The following is a 12927-nucleotide window of genomic DNA, read 5'->3' as shown; positions in this document are numbered from 1 at the left end:
GGACATAGCTCTAAATTGTTGTCCAAAATGACTTAGACCTGTTCACTGTTCTAACAACAGAATATTAACCTATTTGTTTTCCCATAGCCCCTCCACCATTTGCCATTTTCCAAATTTTTTTTTCCATCTTTGCCACTTTATGAGTGTGAAGTGATACTTCTGAGTTATTTTAATTTTCATGGAGGTGAGATTTGAACTCAAATCCTCTGATTGTAGAAATAATTCATTTTCTATTGTATTATGCTACCTTTCCAAATAAACTGGAACCAGATTGAGAGGGCCTTGTACACAATAAAAAATTTGCTGTTCTTGTTGGTAAGGTAGGTCTTCCCATAATTTGAATTTTTGTATAAAACTGATCTGATATCCAAACAATCATTACTCAAAGGCTTCCACACAAGAGTTTCAGTTGTCCTTAGAATTTTTGAATAAATTATAGAGAATACTTCAATATTGTCTTGATCACAGGTAACAGGGCTTTGGCATATGACCAGATTACCTAAAGTGGAGGCATTGATGTAGGATACAGGGGACTTACTTCTGGGAGCAGATATTTTGCATTGATCTACTATGTAATTGGGAACAATTTCTTTCCTTCTACTGCAGAGTGGAAACTGCCTTCATCTTTAAATTTGCCTTTCTGAGGCACAATCCCTCTTTCTTCCTGGTGGCATGCAAGGTAAAAGACTCATTCACTTGCAACAGGAGCACTGTGTAGTAACCTGAGTGGAGAAAAGCTACCTTCCTCTTAGGCCCTGTGACCCCAAGAAAAAAGCTTGGTGTTTTGGTCTTGTATCATTTGATCTTTTCAGTTCTAGGCAGAGGGAGTAGTCCTGGACCTGAAAACTTGAGTCATAATGTCCTTTGGAGCCTGGATTTCAGGCCAAATGTTGTAGCCAGTACAGCAGGGGATCCCTGAGAAGCCAGAGTACTGGAATTCTGGTCCAGGGGAGCTTCGGACTTTGAACTTGATGAGACTACGTAACACTATGTAGGAATTGAGTAAAATTGTGAAGCTAATCTCCTTCCCTTTCCAGGAGATGGTGACCATGGTGGTGTGGAGAGGATTATCCCTGCCCTACCACATTGCGAGGTGTGTATGTTTGCTTTTCCTATGTCTTTGAAGTAAATATTCTATTGTAAAAGCTAATCTGACTGTTCAGTGGATAAATAGAACTGGAATCCTTGGATCCTAAAACTGGGGAATATAGTCAGTTGCCGGTTTGAGTCAATGGCAGAGATGAAAGCCACTCAAACTTTCTTAGAGTACTAGAGAAGCCCTGGGAAGGAGTGAGATGTAACAAACCTGGCCTTTAGGAATAGGGGCTGGGTAGAGGGGAAGGTCAGAGTAGTCACTGTTATATATTCAGGGTGTCCTAAAAGTATTAGTGCAGTTTTAAGCTTTAATAATTTCAGGACTTCTAAAAACTTCTAAAAAAAGAAAACATCCAACAATGCTGGAAAAGTTAATTATTTCCACTTTAAAAAAATACTCGTATTTTTTAAAAATTAAAATTCATCATAATCATTTTTATGTTATACATCATGGCTCTAGTTATTTTTGAACTTTGTAAAAACTTTCATCAGCTGCTGCTCAGTGACTGAAAGGATTTCATTTGTAATCATAACCTCATGTCCATCCAAAGAACTAGGTTTCAATGCATTTTTTGTTGTTTGTTATTTGATCGTCACTATTTGTGATCCCATTTGGGATTTTCTTGGCAAAGATATTGGAATGGTTTGCCATTTCCTTCTCCAGCTCATTTTACAGATGAGGAAACTGAGGCAAACAAGGTTAAGTGACTTGGAAGGCCACACAACTACTAAGTGTTTGAGGTCAGATTTGAATGTACTGAGATGAATCTTCCTAACTCTAGGCCTAGCCCTCTATTCACTGTGCCATCTAACTGCCTTCGATGGAGACATGATAGATTTAATGTGACTACAAGAAAAATGTCAAATAGATATAGATCAGCTAATTGAGGTAGCCAAGCAAGAGAACATCCTTTATTGATCCACCTGTCTGAGAAAGTTTCATCCAGAAATTCTCACCTACAACACATAATGACAGGGTGTCCCATTTGTGAAAATAAAAGTAAAAAAATTCACTATTCAAAATTCACAAAACTAAAAAAGTACTTAAGAAGTTTAAATAATTAAATTTTCAAATGATTTTTGGTGTTTGTAGCATTTGTACTTCTGATGTTATTTAAGAATAAACTTCACCAGGATTTTTGAGATATCTTTTATCTATAGCTACAAATAACACACAGACTGAGAAATACATGCATGCACACATGTATGTCTATGTGTGTATATGTATGTCTACATATACACACATATGTATACACACACACATATTTACAAACACATAGTAGGGGACTGGTCAGTGAGCCCTGTTCTCATGAGCATGCACAGAGTGCTCAGCAGATACAATGACCATGTGGACTTTAGAGCACATGCAGATATTTTGTAATGGGTTTACCCATTGGCATGTAGTTGGAACTGGGGTGCATTTGAAAGGCACAAGTCAGTTAAGACCAATCACTTGGTCATTCACCTCGCTGTCTCCCCAGCTGAGGCCAATGTGTAGCCTGTAAGTATGGGTCTTTGTTGTTTGCCTCTGCATTTGCTAGTTCCTGTTTTAGGTGGAAAATGTTGGAGACTTGATGACTTGTGATTTGATGAGCTGGCAAAGGCCAAGGAGGGGAGCCATCAGGAAGTCCAGGAATGGCATCCATTACAAATGTTGTGGCTAGTTAGTCCAGCATTGATGTTAGACCAAGCCCAGGTGTAACTGAGACAGGACCTCGTCCATGCAGCAACTATGTCAAGTTTAGAAGTGAGTTTGGTAGGATCAATGCTATGTAAAAATGATAAGTCTGAGCCCCCTCTTCACAAGGATATAGGCATATAGGAATATGTGCACCCATATGTCTTCTCCCAAAATACAGCATGAACTTCAAAGCTTTCAGAAAATCAGAGAACCACAAACTCTTTGAGTTGGAAGGAATTTCAGAGTTCATTCAGCCATGCTTCTAACTGAGTAGGAATTCCTTCAACAACATTCTTGGCAAGTTGCCATCCAGCCCCCACTTGGCAACATCCAGTTATGGGGAACCCGAGGCAATCCATTCCACTTTGAGATAGCTCTGTTTATTAAGAAGTTTTTCACTTTATAGTCAGAAGACCTGGGTTTGAATCCGGACTCTGCCAGTTATTATTTTTTTTGGAGGCAATCAGGGTTAAATGACTTGCCCAGGGTCACACAGTAAATGTCCTTGGCCACATTTGAACTCAAGTCCTCCTGACTCCAGGGCTGGTGTTCTATTCATCGTGCCACCTAATTTCTTCCCTCCTCTCCTCCCACCCCTTATTATCTGTGATGGGCAAAGTGATTGCACCTTTAGGAGTCTGTTTCCTTATCTGTAAAAGAAGGAAACTGTTCTAGATGATCTCTAAGGTCCCTTCAAACTTTAAGTCTGATCCTATGCTTCTTACAATTAAGGCTAAACTTGTTTTTCTACAACTTTTACCCATCCCTCTTGGTTCTTCCCTTTGTGGAAAAGTGGAACAAGTCTAATCCCTGTTCCAAGTGATGCTACCTTCAAATATTAGAAGACAGTTATCATGTTCTTTCTCAGTTGTCTCTTCTCCAGGTTAGACTTTCTAAGAATCTTTTCCTAATACTCATATAGCATGATGCTCAGATCCTGGTTTTTCTTCTTTAGACACTCTCCAACTTCTCTATCTCCTTCCTAAAATGTCGTCTCCATAAATATAAAACTCCCAGTGGAGTCTGACCAAGGAAGACTATAGCAGGTTGGTCAGCTCCCTCATACTGGACATTATGTCTTTTTTTCATGTAGCCCTAGGTCCCATTAGCTTTTTTGGGTACTGTGTCACAATATTGACTTATATGAAACTTATCTGGAGAAATTTAACTACTGCCTTGGTTTCTTTTACAAAAGGCCATTGTCCCTTGAATAGGTATTCTGTTCTCAGAACATTCTGAACTCAGCAGCAGGAGGATGCTCTCTCTCCAGAGCACTAAACATTAAATGAATTCTGAGTCTACACTAGAATGGTATATTATAAATGTATTAACCACTCTTTATTACCATTAATGATGTTTTGCCCTTTGATGTTGGAGCTGTGCCTTTTGGTGCCAGATTGCTTACTTCTCAAGAACATCATGATATACAGAACACAAGAACCCATAGCCTGACCTCCCTATTTCAGAAAGGCTACTGACCAGCTGGAGCATATCCATAGCAGGGCAACCAGAATGGTGAGGGACTAGAAGTGCTACCATATAAGGATGAACTGAAGCACCTGGAGATGTTTACCTTTACTGTGTGAAATTTGTGAAATATGGAACTCTTTTGCTCAGTGCTCATAATTGTAAGTTTACCTACAAACTCAAATGAGCAATATTGAATGTTACACTCAATCCTGCCTTGACCATTAAGCAATTCTCTACCTGCCTGCACTCCCCCAATTGCTTCTCTTTCTACCTTGTAAGGACTAACACTTAAGTAAGCATTAGCTTTGCTACTTTGAAGGATATGACAAGCTACTGCCTTATGGTCCACTAAGAACACCGTTAATTGAGAGCAGTAGGCAGCCTAGGCCAGAAAGACTTTCATCTTTCTGAGTTCAAATTTGCCTTCAGACACTTACTAGCTGTGTGACACTGGGCCAGCCACTTCACCCTGTTTGCCTCATCTGTAAAATGAACTGGAGAAGGAAATGGAAAGCTACGCTAGTATTTCTGCCAAGAAAACTCCAAATGGGATTATGAAGGATTATATATGAATGAAAAATGACTGAACAGCAGCATACATATGTGTATATTTACTTTAGGTGTGCTTGCTGTTTTCTCCCAATTTAAGGTAAGCTCTTTGAGGGCAAGAACTATTTTTTCTTTGTTTCTCCAGGTCTTTGTATGGTACCTAGGACATAGTTACTGTGGGGAAAATGCTTTATGAACTTTCAATAACTTAGCAACATAATGAACTATTATTTTTTCTTGACCTAAATACATTCCTTGAGGGCAGGAAGGGTTTCACTGTTTTATCTTTGTGACCCCAGTGCCTTGTACAGGATAACCAGTTAAAGATTGTTTGCTGAATAAATGAATGAACGATGGCCTGCTCACATCCATCAGTTCACTTATTCTCCCTGAGATTCAGTTTTCTTATCTAAATCTATGAATTATGTAATACATCAGACTGGTCCCTGTATTAAATTGAGTGTGGTGGGGGTGTGCTGTAGGGAGATTGCCTCAGGAATTTAAATTAACAAGCCAACGGACCACATGAGTTATCTGCTAGGAAAGGATGTCTGGGGTAGGGGTGGGGCAGGGATCGCATTGTTATTCCAGAAAGCTGTCATCACATTATCTTGGCTGTACTACTAGCAATAAAGACAGGACTTTTTTTTTAAACCTAAATATATTGATTCAGAGCTATGTTTGGTTGTCTGAAATTGATTCTGATATTGAAAGACTGTAAGGAGCTAGACTGCTTATAGTCATCAGGCTAAGACATCTACTTTCTTTTGAGAAGTAGACAAGAAATCTTGAACAAGAATCCATATTGTTTTTACAAGAGGTGAAGAAATTGTGGTAGGTTCCTCATTATGTCTTGAAGTGTGTTTATTTCTATCTCAAAACCTCTGCTGCAACAATTCCCAACTTGGTGTGAGGTTTTTTGTCAAATCTCCAGACATAGGTATAAATTTACCTGAGTTTAGAGAAAAAGATTTTGTTGACAGCTTATCCAAATAGTCACTGTTGCACCTCTCTGATACTGGAAAGTCAGTCAAATACTAGAAAGACTGTGAAAACCGCTCAGAATGCCTGTATGGGACTCTGGAGCCCGTGTGAGCACTTACATCTCTGAAATAGGCAAGTGCTATAAATCATGTGGCGCAATTGCAATCAGAAAGGCTCATTCATCTTCACCAGTTCAAATACAGCCTCAACACTTACTATCTGTGTGACCTCAGGCAAGTTACTTAACCTGGTTTGCTTCAGTTTCCTCATTTGTAAAATGAACTGGAGAAGGAAAAGGCAAACCATTCCAGTATCTTTGCCATGAAAATTCCAAATGGGGTGATGAAGAGTTGGACAGGACAACAAGAACAAAATAAATCAGAGCTTCATTTATTCTTTTGCTGATCCAGGGGTGCGGAACCTGTGGCCCCTGAAACTCTAGACTTAAGAAAGTGATGGAGAAAAGGTTAATAATGCAGATGAAATTTAAAAGTGTGTCATGAGTATATCCCCTCTCTTCTGATCAGGTGTTAAACATTTACCAGCACACCCCTGGTTTTAATATACACACACAGCTATATATGTGTGTGTGTGTGTGTGTATACACACATACATGTATATACACATATATTACATATATAAATATATACACATTCTTATAAATATACAGAAACGTATGTGAATTGAGGAGATTGGGTTTCAGGGCTCCAGAAGGTTCTTCTGGCTTCTAAATTTATCACCCTCTTACCCTTCCTTATTTTGTCAACATAGTTTAGGATTAGAGAACCAACCTTGAAGCTAGGATTCAAATCTTGCCTTTTTTTTTTTAAAGCAGTGTGGCATAGTGAATAGAAAGTCAATCTATTTAAGAGTCAGGAAACCCTGAGTTCAAGACTGCCCCTGATAATTACTGTCTTGGACAAGTCACTTAACCTCTCAGTATCCTAGACAACTCTAAAATTACAAGTTGAGGAGAAAATGCTGACCTACATTGGAAGAGGGAGTTTCCTCACTTGAGAGTTCCATATTCCAATGAAATCACAAGTCTGGTCCCTGTCCCTCTCCCTATACTGCCAAACTTCAGTGAAGGAATCCAAGGATAGACATCATTCCAACATTTCCTCACAATTTACTTATTCCTCAAACTCTTGTCATCTCAATTCTGTTTTCACTTCTATTGAAACTTACCATTTTCAAAGATCACTAGTGTCTTCCCAGAACCAAACCCAATGGCCTTTTATTGACGCTCATTCTCCCTAGTATCTCGGTAGTATATGACACTATTAATCATTGCCTCCTTGGTTTTTACCATTTCACCCTTCTGGTTCTTCTTCTTTGCCTGCTTTTCCCTTGTACTTTAAATGGTTTCTTATCATCTTGTTGCCTCAAGTCCTTAGCCTTCTTTTCTTCCCCTCTGTGAACTCTCCCATAGCTTCATCTCTGACTTTTCTCCCTAGTTCCAGATGGACCCACATTTCCAGTTGGACATCTTTACCTACTAGTACCTCAAAAAAACTGCTAGTACCTCAAATTCAAAATGCACAGACTTGAACTCTATCTCCCCCTCCCAAACTCAATCCTTTTCTTGTTTTCTAAGTTTCTGTGCCCACACACACACACACACACACATCTATATTAAAAAAAAGACTGATTGGCATACTATTATATATATATATGTACATATATATGTGTGTGTACATATGTATATGCGTGAGTGTATGTATATATACACATACATAATATATACATACATACATACATACGTCTTATTGTCGGAACCCTTGCTCAGGCCCTTATTACCTGTTACATGGACTGTTGCAATAATATGCCAATCATTTTTTTCTTCTAACCCATTTCATACATCGCTAGCAGAGAAATCTTCCTAATACACAGGAAGTTCACCTTCCATGAAAATTTCTATGACTTCTCATTTGATATCAATATCCATATTTTTTAGAATGGCATTTAAGACCTTCTATTATCTACATCCAAAAGAATCCTGCTTTTGCAGCCATAGCTCATTCTATATCCATTTTCATTTATGTATTCTATACTCCAGACAAAACTACTCCTTTCAGTGATGTGCTGGAGTTGACTAGTACCAGCTCAAGAGAGTCAAGCGGTTAAACATTTACTAGAACTCATCTCTGGAACATGTACCATGCTTTTTTGCATCTATGCTTTTATCATCAGTGTTCCCTTTGCTTTGAAAACCCTCTCTATAGTCTCTGCCTGTTGAATTCTTCACTGTCCTTCAAGGCCCAGTTCAAATACCAACTCCTCTACAAACATTTCTCAACTAGCTCCAACTGGGGAAGTGATCTCTCCTTCTCTAAGCTTTTACTGCACTTTACATTTCTCTTATATACCTATTCCATTATATAATTTTGCATTATTATTGTGTATGCCTTATTCAAGTGAGTTTAACAAACTTTTATTAAGTACCTACTAAGTTTAGCGAGCTTTATCATTTGAGGAAATGGCCGCCTGCCCTCCACATTCAGCCAAAATTCATGAAAAACATCGAAGTCATTATCCTCCTCCTCCTCCTCATTTTGCTGTTGTTTAGTTATTTCAGTCATATCTGACTCTTTGCAACCCCATTTGGGGTTTTCTTGGCAAGATACTGAAGTAATTTGCCATTTCCTTCTCTAGCTTGTTTTACAGATGAGGGAACTGAGGCAACCAAAGTTAAGTGACTTGCCCAGGCTAAGACAGCTTGTAAGTATCTCAGGAAGTTTGAACTCAGGAAGTTGAGTCTTTTTGACTTCAGACATTTTATCCTATATCTAGACCACCTAGTGCCACCTAACTAGCCTTATAATTCTCTTCCTATTACTGATTGAGTGCCTATTTTCATGGATATGAATTTAATAATAACTCAGATTTATGTATCACTTTAAAATTTATAAAGTGCTTTGCTCACAATAACTCTATGAGGTAGATTATAAAGAGTGCTTATATCCCCATTTTAGAGATGAGAAAATTGAATCTAAGAGAAGTGAGATGACTTGATGGTGGTCCAGGTCTAACTCCCCTTCCTACTCCATCTTTCTCCCTACTTCCTAACCTCAGGTTGCCACAGAACTACCCTCAGATCTCTTGAAATGAAGTTCTTCTCATTTTTCTTTTTCAGAGACAGAAACCAATCCATGTGGCACAGTAGAAAAAATTCTGGCTCTGGAGTCAGAGGGCCTGGGTTTAAAATCTTCCTTTGTGACTGTCTGCCTATGTGATCTCAGGGAATGCATTGAACCTTTCTGGGCTTCAGTTTCCTCAAACATAAAAGGCCATTCGACTAGATGACCCAGAAGACCTTTTAGCTCTAAATCTACAATCCCACAACCCTGAAGTGGCATCTGGGGTCTCACAGTCAAACCCTGGCTAGGCTGTGACTGAATTCTAACGTCTTGATTCTCTGTGTGGGGCTTGGATGAGACCTACTTACAAAGCTTTCTTTCCATCTCTTAAAATATACCATTAGAAAAATAGCTGTCAGACATTCATGTTCCTCTGATGCTTTGAGATCCTCAAATGGGATACTGTCGGGGAAATAGAAAGACATTTGCTAACTTGTGTGCTGGTGCCTTCAGATTTGCTCGTTAACATGTTGGTAGCTTCCCTGCTGTGACATCCATTATTTTAAAGATTATTTTTAGGAACTGGTGGGTTTCTATCCAATTTTTAAAGATTCCCAGGAAGTAGATCAAACAACCTCCTGTGGGAACATACTTCAATGCCTAACAGCCTCATAACCAGGAAGTTCTTCCTTCTGTCAAATGGAGTAAAGTCACAAGCTCTAGAAACAGGAATCAAGTAATTCAACCTAAACAGCATCTCAGGCAGCCTCTGAGAAACCTTAAAAAGTGCTTCTCTTACTCCTCCTAGTTCTCCTCTTCCTTCGCTAGCTCACTCTTTCACTATGGGGTCTCCATTTCCTGTGTCGTTACTTTGCTTACATCCCCATTATCATATTTTTGTATTGTATTCTTTTCTCTCTCTGTTTCTAACTTCCCCTTTTCACCCTATCTCTGGTTGTCTTTCTTTACATGTCTCCTCTTCCTTTTCTTCTGCAGTCCAAGACCTTACACTTCTGTTTTTCAGATTCATTCTTCTGTTAGCTTATGTCCTGTCCAGTATCTTGTTTTTTCATTCTTCCTAGCGTGTTTCCTCTCTTTTTTGCACCTTGTTTTGTCTTTCAAAATTCTCCCCTTTTCCCTTTCATTGTTTCTCTCCCTCCTCTCTTGCAAAAATTTTTCTCTCTGTCTTATTTTCCCTTCTCTCTTTCCCTGAGGACCTTTGGCTTCCTTCTGACCACCCACTACCCAATGGGAAGCTCTGGTGTGGGCAGAAACCCAGGGTGAGGCCAGGGAGGGGTGAGGAGACAAAAGCCAATAGCTAAAGATGGGAATGCTTGCCAGTGGCTGCTGAGTACAGATAGTGGGAGGACTGTTACTGAAATGGGTGGCAGTACAAGGCAAGGGGCAGTAGTGTAGGGATGTGTCCCTAGCTAATTGAGACAGACAAACAGAGAGAGACAGAGATAGACACAGAGAGACAGAGACAGACAAGACAAGCAGGCAGGCTGGCAGACAGAGACAGAGAGAAAGACAGTGAACCTACCAAAGAGAAATAGAAAATTGATACTCCCTTTAACTAGGTGGACTTGACATCCCTAAATCTGCAATAATGTCAGTAATGAAAATATTTTATATTTAACAGAAATCAGGACCTCAGAGTTAGAAGGAACTCAGAGATCATCTAGTTCAACTCATTGAACTGGCGTTCCATGAAAACCTGACTGAGATGCCCTCCTTCCTCCCAACCCCTCCTGCAACAGTCCCAAATATGATTATCCAGCTTCAGTCTGAAGATCAAATGGAATACAACTGTGCTATAAGAAATAACAAGCTCAAGGATTTTAGAAAAACATGGAAAGACTTTCATGAAATAATGAGCAGTGAAATAAGCAGAACCAAGAGAAAACTGTATACAGTAATTGCAATTTTGTTTTAAGAACAATTTTGAACGAATAAGTCATTTTGACTATTATAAATACTCAAATGAGCTATAAAGGACATGTGAAGAAAAATGTTATCTGCATCCCAATAAAGAAATGATTAATAGAAGTATGTGTAGAATAATTTTGCACATATATACATATATGTATATGTAAGTGTGTATGTATCTGTTTATATCTAATGGTGGCAAGGGTGGGGGGAGGGAGCAAAGGAAAAAGAGAAATGTACACAATAACTTTATTACATATATGTACATATATATTTAAAAGGAATAGTAAGTTTTACAAAATAGATGTGCAGTCTCATGTGCAGTTGTTTTTATTATACTATGTTATAGAAATGCTTCTTTTATTTCATAAATTAAAAATAAAATCAAAGTTTTAAAAAGTGTGTGGAGGGGTACCCTCTGCCTCCTGACTCAGCCCATCACACTTTTGTACAGATTAAATCATTAGAAATTTTTCCGCCTTAATAAGATCCTAAATTTACCTGCCTGCAAATTCCAGGCATTGTTTCTAGTTCTCTCCCTTGGGGCAGAACAAATCAAGCCCCTTTTCCATGTGACAATCCTTCAAATACTTGAAGATAACTGATAATTTTTCTTTTTCAGACTAAGCATCCCCAGTTACTTCAGTTGGTCCTTGTGTGGCATATGTTCTCCATTTCTCTCACCATCCTGGTTGTTCTGTGAAGGCTCTCCAGTCTTTTTTTCTTCTTAAGGTGTTTTTGCTTGTTCTGGGTCCCCTATTGATTGGGAAGAGGGTGAGTGTCCTCATTGTCCCTCTGCAAATAAGGACTTTGTCCTAGCACTGAGGATATCTCCTTAACAAGGTGTGAAATTCCCTTGACAAGGTTAATTCCTTCATAAAATGTGGGTGATTTCTTTTGACTTGTCCCAAGTTTCTCATTTAGAACCATATTAAGCATGATTGATTCCCAGCTAGTTCACTACCCTGGATTGAATCTTGGAACTTTCAAAGGGAGAACAGAGACAGGCTTACACAGAGAGAAGCTGGTCTACACATAGTGACTCAGTTACCTGGAGGGAAGCCTAGTCCTTTCAGGGAATCATGAACTCCTGCAGACCATGGGTCTTGAGGAACTGGTAAGAGATGAAGACCGAGCAAAAAAAGTTCTTAGACTCTTTTAATGTAATCTAAGAAAGCATAGACAGCCAGGTGGCTAGAGCTCCCTCAGATGCTAGCTATAGAACTCTGGGCAAATCACTTGACCTATGGATGTGGAAAACATCTATACAATGAGGGTAATAATAGCATTTATCTCCCAGGGTTATTGTAAGAATAAGATAATATTTTAAAAGTGCTTTGCAAACCTTAAAAAGATATATAAATGTTATCATTGTTATTTTTTTACCAGTCATATGACATTGCTAGCTCATTGAATTTGCAGTACACGAAAACCTGAAAATCTTTTCCCCTGCAACAGGAATGTTCATCTAGTCATTCCTCTCTAGCCATGTACTCTTGAAATGGAGCTTTTGAATCTGGATAGAATTTAACATTAATCCCTATTGAATTTTATCTAATTAGATTCTTTCCTATTGGCAGGAAGTCCTGAGTTCAAATCCTGCTTCTGAGCCTTACTAGCAGTGTGACCCTGAGCAAGTCACTTAACCTCTATTTGTCTCAGTTTCCTCAACTATAAAATGGAGATCATAATAGCATTTACCTTGCAAGTTTGTTGGAAAGATCAAATGAGATAATACTAGCAAGAAGTTCTTAGCATAGAGCCTGGTGCACATCAGTACTGTATAAATGCTCATTTCCTTCCTTTCCTATTAATATCACTTTGGGTCCTGTCTGTATAGGTCTTCTAATTCTCAAATCAGTACTGTACCAGGATGCCTCCCATTTGCTCCTCCACACAACTTGGTCAGGTAGCTAGCTGGGGCAGGTTCCCATTTTAAAGATCCTGACACATGGGCTCTGATAGGTCAATTAATCTGCTCCATCAAAGACACATGATGAGCAAAGGCCAGAGCTGGGATTTGATTCCAAAGTCTACTACATCATATTGGCACAAAGTAATTTTTTCCTTATGTGACTTCCATAAGATGATTCATATCTGTTCATTATTTTCTTTCCTACCAACCCACCTTCTTTATTC

General features: G+C 38.8%; 1 long non-coding RNA gene across 1 annotated transcript; it reads left to right on the top strand.

The window, feature by feature from the left end:
- The first annotated feature begins 823 nt into the window (after window positions 1-823).
- On the top strand, window positions 824-10908 carry LOC140500803 (uncharacterized). The gene is made up of 2 exons (XR_011965892.1): window positions 824-1093; window positions 10502-10908. It is a non-coding gene; the product is annotated as an uncharacterized lncRNA (long non-coding RNA).
- Window positions 10909-12927: the final 2019 nt, after the last annotated feature.

This window comes from Notamacropus eugenii, chromosome 4 (assembly GCF_028372415.1).
Source record: "Notamacropus eugenii isolate mMacEug1 chromosome 4, mMacEug1.pri_v2, whole genome shotgun sequence".
In the NCBI taxonomy this organism is placed as follows: domain Eukaryota; kingdom Metazoa; phylum Chordata; class Mammalia; order Diprotodontia; family Macropodidae; genus Notamacropus; species Notamacropus eugenii.
The sequence above is the reverse complement of the archived record's forward strand: the minus strand, read 5'-3'. Positions and strand labels throughout refer to the sequence as shown.